General features: G+C 39.4%; 1 pseudogene; it reads right to left on the bottom strand.

Moving 5' to 3' along the window:
* Positions 1–825: 825 nt before the first annotated feature.
* Positions 826–3,969, bottom strand: LOC117977348 (translationally-controlled tumor protein-like; annotated as a pseudogene).
* Between the last annotated feature and the right edge of the window lie 5,763 nt (positions 3,970–9,732).

The following is a 9,732-nucleotide window of genomic DNA, read 5'->3' as shown; positions in this document are numbered from 1 at the left end:
GGAAGGAAGGGAGGGAGGGAAGGAGAAAGAAAGAAAGAAAGAAAGAAAGAGAAAGAAAGGGAAAGAAAGAAAGAAAAAGAAAGAAAGAAAGAGAAAGAAAGGGAGCGAGAGAAAGAAAGAAAGGGAGAGAGAGAGAGAAAGAAAGAAAGACTAGCAACAATAGTCAGTATCAACTTTGTCAGAACTCTAGAAATTAGGCAAAGGTTTGCAACAATCCATAAAGAAAACATAATAATTATAAACATATATACACCTAACAACAGAGCCTCAAAATACATGAAGCAAAATCAGACAAAATGAACAGATATGAAATGAGAAATAGATAAGTCAACAATAATAGTTGGAGATTTCAAAATAGATAGAACAACTATACATAATCCAATACATATTTCAAGTAGGAAATAGAAGACTTGAACAACATTGTAACACAACTAGATCTAACAGACATCTATCTATAGAACACTGCACGCAATGAGAGAACAACACACATTCTTCTAAAGTACACATGGAAAATTATTCAGGAAAGACTATACGTTAAGCCATAAAATAAGACCTTGATATGCTTAAAAGGGCTGAAATAAGAAATGCCTGTTTTCTGACCACAATGCAATGAAATTAAAAATCAGTTACAGAAGGCAATTTGGGAAATTTACATAAATATGAAAATTAATACAACTAAAGAACCAATGAGTCAAAGAAGAAATCACACAAGAAGATACTTTTAGATAAATGAAAATATCTACCAAGAAAAGAGATTAATAAATTTATTGATTTATTATAAATTTATAAATGAATTCTCATTTTTTTAAAAAAAGCAACTGCAGAGCTCTTAAAAAAAAATTTTTTTTTTGAGACAGAGTCTTGCTCTGTTGCCCAGGCTGGAGTGCAGTGGCGTGATCTCGACTCACTGCAACCTCCGTCTCCTGGCTTCAAGCAACTTTCCTGCCTCAGCCTCCCAAGCAGCTGGGATTACTGGCATGCACCACCACGTCCAGCTAATGTTTGTATTTTTAGTAGAGACAGGGTTTCACCATGTTGGCCAGCTGGTCTTGAACTCCTGACATCAAGTGATCCATCTACCTTGGCCTCCCAAAGTGCTGGGATTACAGGTGTGAGCCACCACGCCCAGCCTTTAAACTTTTTTTTAATTTTTATTTTTTTAGCTCCCAACCTGATTTCTGAATGCAAAGCTTTTAAAATATTATTTTTTGGGTTTTTCGTCTTCCAGACAGTTTTCAACTCACATTGACACTGATTTTCAAAGAGCAATAATCAAGCCTGCTGCTCTATGATAGTACTAAACTGGAAAAGGTTTTATTATTAATTTTTACGGCTGCCATATGGAGCTGAGGCATTAGGAGAGGGAAAGAACCAACCTACTGTGCCCAGCAGAGAGGGCAGAAGGTGAAAAACACCCCAAATTCACTCTTCTACCTTCTCATCTTTAGCCAGTGCCTTCCGCTGGCCAAACCCCAATGGAAGGCAGAGGTTAAGGAAGCCTTCTGATGTAGTCTATAAAGATGAACCTTGCAGAACACCGAGTAAGGTGGAGAGCTGGAGAGCGGAGATGGAGACACAAGTGAAGAATGCCCAACACCCATTCTTATGTCACTTTGCATGAGATTTAAAGTCAGAGTAGAAGCCGAGTTGCCTAATTGGGAACCAGTTCGCAAGTCTTGGGTAGGGTAGGGCAGAGCAACTTGATCTGCCATTACATTAAAACAATAAGAAGTACATCAAGGTACCTTTAGAAAAACAAGGGGTCCTGATTGCCAAACAGTGATGTCCATCATGGACATCTTTTAGAGCCTTTTTTTTTCTTTTGAGACAGTCTCGCTCTGTCACCCAGGCTGTAGCGCAGTGGCGTGGTCTCAGCTCACCACAACCTTCAGTTCCTGGAGTCAAGTGATTCTCGTGCCTCAGCCTCCCAAGTAGCTGGGATTATAGGCATGCACCATCACGCCTGGTTAATTTTTTTATTTTTAGTAGAGATAGGGTTTTGCATGTTGGCCAGGCTGGTCTCAAACTCCTGGCCTCAAGTGATCTGCCCGCCTCAGCCTCCCAAAGTGCTGGGATTACAGGCATGAGAAGAGCTTTATTTTTAAGGATTTTAATACTGTTGTAATCCCAAACAACTGGCTACACCACAAAAATGAAAAAGAAATGGATTGTAAAACCACTTGCACCCGATCACTGGGTCTTCCCTATCCGTGACTGGTTAAATATGGGGCACAGATCATGAGGTCAAGAGATTGAGACCATCCTGGCCAATATGGTGAAACCCTGTCTCTACCAAAAATACAAAAATTAGCTGGGCATGGAGGCATGTGCCTGTAGTCCCAGCTACTTGGGAGGCTGAGGCAGGAGAATCACTTGAACTCAGGAGGCAGAGGTTGCAATGAGCCCAGATCGTGCCACTGCACTCCAGCCTGGCAACAGAGCAAGACTCCATCAAAAAAAAAAAAAAAAAAAAATTCCAGTGAAAGGTAAATAAATAAATAAATAAACCTCTAAAAAATTCTAAAGAAATTTTGCTCTCTCTTTCGCGGAGCTCCATGTGAGTATATATGTGGGTTGGGGAGGGGTAGTTGACAGCTCCAGTCTAGGTCACAGAGTTGTATTTTTTTAACTTTAAATGTATTTTATTTTTAGACAACCTATATATGCTATGGTTTTTTTTTTTTCCTCAAAAACAATGCCTCTACTCCAGATAAATCATGGTCAAAATAAAGTGCTCAAGGTGACATCAGTCCCATTTGTCTTCAATGGTGTTGTGTGGATGACAAGTGGCAGCCAGATATAATGACAGTTGATAGATCAAAGCAATTGCCAAATCTGTTAACATTTTTCCATTTCTAAATCATCCTTAAAGAAAATCATATATGGGGTCACGTCATCTTCCTGGTAGTCCAGTAGAGCCAGCATGCCATCTGGATTCATGTCCTCACAAATAATGAACTGGTAGTTTTTGAAATTAGCAAGGATGTGCTTGATTTGTTCTGCAGTCTGTCATAAAAGATTTTACTTTTTACGGTCTCTGTTCTTCACGTTTGCCTTTGACTCTTCTCACATAATTTTTGATGTATTTCCTGTAGGCTTCTTTTGCGGAGCTGGTTTCTGGCAAGTGATGTTTCATGATGATAACAACAGCATCAAATACTGTACTTTCTGTACCTTTACCCTAGGGGTCTTCAGTGGAGGCATTCTCACTAATGGGCAAGTCTTTGATGTTACCCTCTGTCCTACTGACCTTTTTCCCCTCCATCTCAAGGCACAGCCTGTCCCTGATCTCCAGGATCTTTGTAAAAGTCAGAGGATACCTCTTTGTAGCTGATGAGATCTCGGTAGGTAATCATGAAGGCAGCTGGAGGGAGTCGACGGTGGTGCTAGCTTAGCAGGAGCCTGGAGCTCGGAGCAAGCTCTGTGCAGCTGGAGCAGTGCTCGGGCAGAAGTAGAGAGCAGGTGGCAAAGCCAGAGTTGTATCTCTTAATGCCAGTGCCAGGGATATTGACTTCCAGGTCCTTTCTGTTGAACTGAAGGCATGGGAGATGGAGGAGAGAGTCACGGTTCCCTTCTGCAAGTTCCACCAGCAACTATAAAAACAACTCTGAGCACAGCATTGGCTGATGGACCACTTCCCCCAGCTAGTACCACCCTAGTGGGTATGAGCACTGGCATGGCCTGGAAGGCATTGAAATCTTTCCCTCTGGTGACATCATCAAGGGAGTACAAATAGGGTCCTGAAAGTTAAATTATCTCTGATGGTAATTTCTAGAAATTGCAAGTCTGACACAGGGTGCAAGCAAGCTAGATTAGCTGTCGTTAAGTCACCTTCCTTCATGTTTTAACACAGACTCGAGGAGTCTTAGCACATGAAGGAATCTTAGAGATAACAAACAAAACAGCTAACATCGAGAGGTGCTTATATTCTAGGCACTGTTCTAAGGGATTTGCATAAAATGATCACCAAACATCCTCATTTTGCTAATAAGAACCTGTAGCACACAGTGGTTAAACTAAGTTATCCAAGATCACTCAGCTGGTAGGTGGCTGATCCAAGATCAAAATTAGAGTCCTTGCTTTCTCCACTGTGCCATACTGCCTAGAAATAATCTAGGCAACATTAAACTCAAATGTCAAATGAGGCAACTAAGACTGGAGAGAACAGAATTGTCCAATGTCACACAACTAGTTACTGAGAAAGCTAAAATTAGGCCATCTTCTGATTCCCACGCCGTGGCGTTTTCCATGATACAATGGAGAAAGGAGAAAATTCCACTATTTGACAGTTGCCTATTCTACCCACTATGACATGGAAGCAAAAATGATGAATGAGCAAGAAACAGAAGAGAACATCTAACTGAGCTCTGTATTTTATCTAAGTCTAGGACTTGATATAATTCCCCTTTTCTTTCTTTGGGGTTGCTTGAGCAAAGCTGACATAAATAGCTCTCTATGTTCTTCTAATACTGGAGGGCACCACACAGAGCAATAAGCGTATGCACCATCAGAAACAGTATGCAAATTTGAATGTGAAGAAAACTCATTTGATTCTCCATCTGTCTCCCTGCTTAATTACTTAGCCATAAATTAGCACTTTTTACTAACTACATTCAGCAAATATGATCAATTCGCTGACTTTAATGTCAAATAAGGAATACTTTTGACTTTCAAGTATTTAGCCTTTTAATTTACATTCACATTTTGAAATACAAATTAACTGTTGAAATCTACCCAAATACAATGTTGGAGGACTTTTTTTTCCTGTCTTCTCATTAATGACATTTCTTTGATTGAATCATTGATGGGATGCTTTTTTTGAAACTTGGTTTTTCCCCCTAAAGGGCAAGAAAAGAAAGCACTTTCAACATTTAAAGGAAATAATTAGGAAACATATCATGAATAGTGTGAACTCGGGGCCTTAAAGACACAGCGCCTGTAAGCCTGCTCACATTTGCTTACAGCGTAAGGCCACATCCTGCCATCTCTACTTCACCAGGCACCAAGCCACCATCCAGGCCCAAATGGAAAAATAGACAGGACAAGACAATTTCTGGTTATTCTATATTCTTAGAATAGCAGGGATGAGAACAGGCCCTCAGAGGTAGAAACTGCTTAAGAAAATAGATAATAAAATAACCATATAACTGTATATACCTAAGCAGTACACTGATGTCTTGCTGCTCCTTATTCCTTGCCGACAAAATTCCAATTTTATTTAGGAAGGTGATGTGCTCAGCTTCAGGCAATGGATCAGGATTGGTTAAAGCCAATCATGACAATCCTATTCCCTAAGGTTCCAGTTCCTTTTCACCTACAGAGAGCCATGGGATACAATTCTAATTAACAAAAGATAATGGAAAGTCTTCTAGGGCTTCCTGGAAAGCTTCTGTCTTCTCGATATAAGCTCTGGGGTGCTTCTCCCACCCTTTCCTGTTATGAATGTAGATGTGATATTTGGTGTGGTGAAGCCATCTTGAGATCGTGAGAGAAAGACAAAAAGTACTGCAAGGATGCCAGCCCTGAGATCTTTGAGTGCCTGAACTAATGCCAAGAGCCACCTACCTTTGGACTTCTCATTGTGTGAAAAAATAAATCTTCTGTTACATGCAACTGAATGCATTCCTAGCCTATATATACACACACACACACACACACACACACACACATATATGTGTATATATATATGTAGGCTATATATATGTGTGTATATATATGAGCTGCAAAATATATTTAACTACAAAAGTGATAAAGTACATTAACAAAAGGGGAAAACTTACTGGAAATCTAAGAGCTAGTTCAGTGTCTGCTTTCCAATTGAGCCTCTAAACACCCAGCTGGTCCAATTTCAGTTCCTCAATTGGATGCTGATTCATCAACCCACTAAGACAGTGGGTTCTAAAGTGTGGTCTCCAGGCTGGAACAAATGCAAGAGAGATGTGTTGGTATTTTGAATGTTGTGTTCAGCCAGCTCTGGGAGAAAAGATAGGCAATGAACATTCTGACTGGTTTCCCTGCTCCAACCTTACCATGTACAGAGTGTTGAGAAGTTATTAAGCTTCCTGGCTAAGGAGATTCAAGGTTAGCACCTCTGGAACCAGGTAAGAAGCCTTCCCAATAATTCTAATAGTCCAGGAAAAAAAAAAAAACAGAGCTGTACCCAAAGTGATCTGCAGATTCCAAGCAGTCCCTGTCAAAATTGCAACAAACTGTTTTGCAAAAATAGAAAAACTGATCCTCACATTTATATGGAATTCCAAGGGGGCTCTGAATAGCTAAAATAATCTTGAAAAAAAAAAAAAAGAACAAAATCGGAGGGCTCAAGTCCCAATTTCAAAACTTACTTCTAAAACAAAAGTAATCAAAGCAATGTGGTACTGGCATAAGGATAGACATATAGACCAATGGAAAAGAATTAAGAGTCCAAAAATAAATCCATGCATATATGGCCAATTGATTTTTGACAAGGATGCCAAGACCATTCAATAGGAAAATAACAGTCTCTTCAACAGATGGTGCTGGGACAACTGAATTTTCACATGTAAAAGAATGAATTGAAGTTGGACCCTTATCTTACACCATATAAAAAAGCTAACTCAAAATAGATCAATGACCTAAATATAACAGCTAAAACAATAAAACTCCTCAAAGGAAATATAAAGGTAAATTTCTGAGCCCTTGAATTTGGCAATGGCATCTTAGATATGGCACCAAAAACACAAGCCACAAAAGAAAATATAAATAAACTAGACTTGATCAAAATTTGAAACTTTTGTTCATCAAAGAACATTATCAAGAAAGTGAAAAGACAGCCGACAGAATGGGAGAAAATATTTGCAAATTACTTATCTCACAAGGGTTTAGTATCCAGACTATATAAAGAACTCCTGTAAGTCAACAACAAAAAGACAAACAACTGAATTAAAACATGTGCAAAGGACTTGAATATACATTTCTCCAAAGAAGTTACATAAATGGTTAATAAGCACATAAAAGATGCTCAATGTCATTAGTCATTAGGGAAATGCGCACTAAAACCACAATGAGATACCACTTCACACCTAATAGGATGACTGCCATTTTTAAAAATTGAAATGAACAAATATTGTAGAGCAGGTAAAGAAACTGGAACTTTCATACTTACTGGTAGGGATGTAAAATGGTGCAGTCTTTGTGGAAAACAGTTTAGTGGTTCCTCAAAAAACTAAACATAGAATTACCATATGACACAGCAATCCCATTCCTTACCCAAAAGAAGTGGAAACTGACTCAACCAGATACGTGTACACCAGTCGTCATTGCAGCATTATTCGTAATAGTCAAAAGGTAGAAGAAACAACCCGTGTTCATCAACAGATGAATGGATAAACACGATATGGTTTATTCATACAATGAAATATTATTGAGCCAAAGAAAGGAATGAAGTTCTGACACATGCTACAACATAATCGAACCTTGAAAACATTACGCTGAGTGAAATAAGCCAGACACAAAAAGAACTTCCGTATTTCTGTTTAAGAAGTTCTGTTTAAGGTGATGAAAAAGTTTTAGAACCAGATAGATAGTGTAACAGTTGCACAACATTGTGAGTGCACTTAACGACACTTTAAAATGGTTAAAATGGATAATTTTATGTTATATATATTTTACCGCAATAAAATAAATATAAGCAAACAAACAAAAGCAAGGTCCCCAAAAGCTGGGACCCAGAGCCCTGGTAAAAGGTATCACCTCCAACCTTTCGGTGTGGGCACTGTATTAGTCCATTCTCGCACTGCTATAGAGATAGTATCTGAAACTGGGTAATTTATAAACAAAAGAGGTTTAATTGACTCACAGTTCCACATGGCTGGAGAGACCTCAGGAAACTTACAATCATGGCGGAAGGCAAAGGAAAAGCAAGTAACTTCTTCACAAGGTGGCAGGAAAGACAGAAGAGCCCAGGGGAAACTGGCATTTATAAAACCATCACATTTCATGAGAACTCCCTGACTATCACGAGAATAGCAGCGTGGAAGCCACCTCCATGATCCAGCCACTTCCCACCTGGGGTCTCTCAACACCTGGGGATTACAATTCAAGATGAGATTTGGCTGGGAACACAAAGCCTGTAGAACACAAAGCCTAACCATATCAGCCACCTCTCTTGATGTCCTGCTCTTGTCTTCATGAGAATCCAAGGATTCCTGATCAAGAGCTCCGAGCTAATGCTTAGCTACAAGAATGGAGTGTCTTAAGGTTGCTGCCCTGAGGAAGTTACTGGGGTTTTTCCCTCCCTTTTAATTCATGAGCATGATTAGTTATCATTGAGGTATATTTCTCATGGGCTTTCTTTCTGACAAAAGATCTACAGACCAATGTTTGAGAAGCACAAAAAGCACCATGGTTTGACCCCAAAATTGAGTCTAATCATGGAACCCTTCTCAGTTTGGGTAGCTGAGTAATCCAAGTGTCTGCTGACTAAACAGGCCCTATTCATATAACAGTAAGGGCTGTCCTTCCCCTATTTTCTTCTTAATTAATTAATTAATTAATGTGTTTATGGTTTTTTTAACTTTTATTTTAGGTTCGGGGTACATGTGCCTAGTAGGTGCAGGTTTGTTGTATAGGTAAATTGCATATCACTGGGGTTTTGTGTACAGATTATTGCATCACCTGGTAAGACGCATAGTACCAAGCAGGTAGTTTTTTTATCTTCTCTCTCCTCCCACTTTCCACCCTCAAACAGGCCCCGGTGTCTGTTGTTCCCTTCTTTGTGTCCACGTGTTCTCAATGTTTAGCTCCCACTTATAGCTGAGAACATGCAGTATTTGGTTTTCTGTGGCTGTGTTAGTTCGCTTAGGATAAGATCAGGCTTTTCTATATAGAGCCCACGTGCTCCATGGCTACTCAACTCAGTTGACTGGAGTACAAAAGTACATTATTAGAACTTTTATACTGATTTCTTATTTTTACCCTATTTTTTGTAATGTCAATAATACATTAGTACAGTAGCATGCATATTATATGTGTTATATAGTTATAAGGTTCATCCTTGAATAATGTGGAGGTTAGGAGGGCTGACCCCGTCGTGCAGTCTAAAATCTGTGTATAACTTTCACTCCCCAAAAACTTCACTACCAGTAGCCTATGTTGACTGAAAGCCTTACCAATAAAATAAGCAGTTGGTTAATACTAATTTTATATGTTCTATGTATTAGACACTGTATTCTTAAAATAAAGTTAGAGAAAAGAAAATGTTATGGAAATCAAAAGAAAGAGAACATATATTTACTATTCATCAAGTGGAAGTGGGTCATCATAAAGGTCTTCATCCTCATGATCCTTGCATTGAGCAGACTTAATGTAGAATCAATCAATTCCTTACAATGGAATATAGTGTCCATGTCCAAAATTTTTCTTTACTGATAGAGGCGCCTGAGCAGAAATGGTAAGACACCACTGCTTTAGTACCTCTGGCGAGAAAGAGGGTGTGGGTGTGTTGCTCCCCACTTTGACTGGGGCTTGCTTCAGCCAGCTTCCCTGCCTTTCTGCCTCCCAACTAAGGCTCTCAGTTCCCTCTCTGTGAACCCTCTCCGCAGACCCATCACCTCCTCACCCACTTCTGGTCCAAGACCAGTTTGTATAACAGATTTACTGGGGATTGGAGGGCCATTGAAGGGCATTATGATTTATAATGGCAAACAACTTAAATAGGCAACATCACAGTTCTGAAAAGTTTCTTGTTTACTC

The sequence above is a fragment of the Pan paniscus genome, chromosome 22 (assembly GCF_029289425.2).
Source record: "Pan paniscus chromosome 22, NHGRI_mPanPan1-v2.0_pri, whole genome shotgun sequence".
NCBI lineage: Eukaryota > Metazoa > Chordata > Mammalia > Primates > Hominidae > Pan > Pan paniscus.
This window is presented reverse-complemented; position numbering and strand designations above follow the sequence as displayed.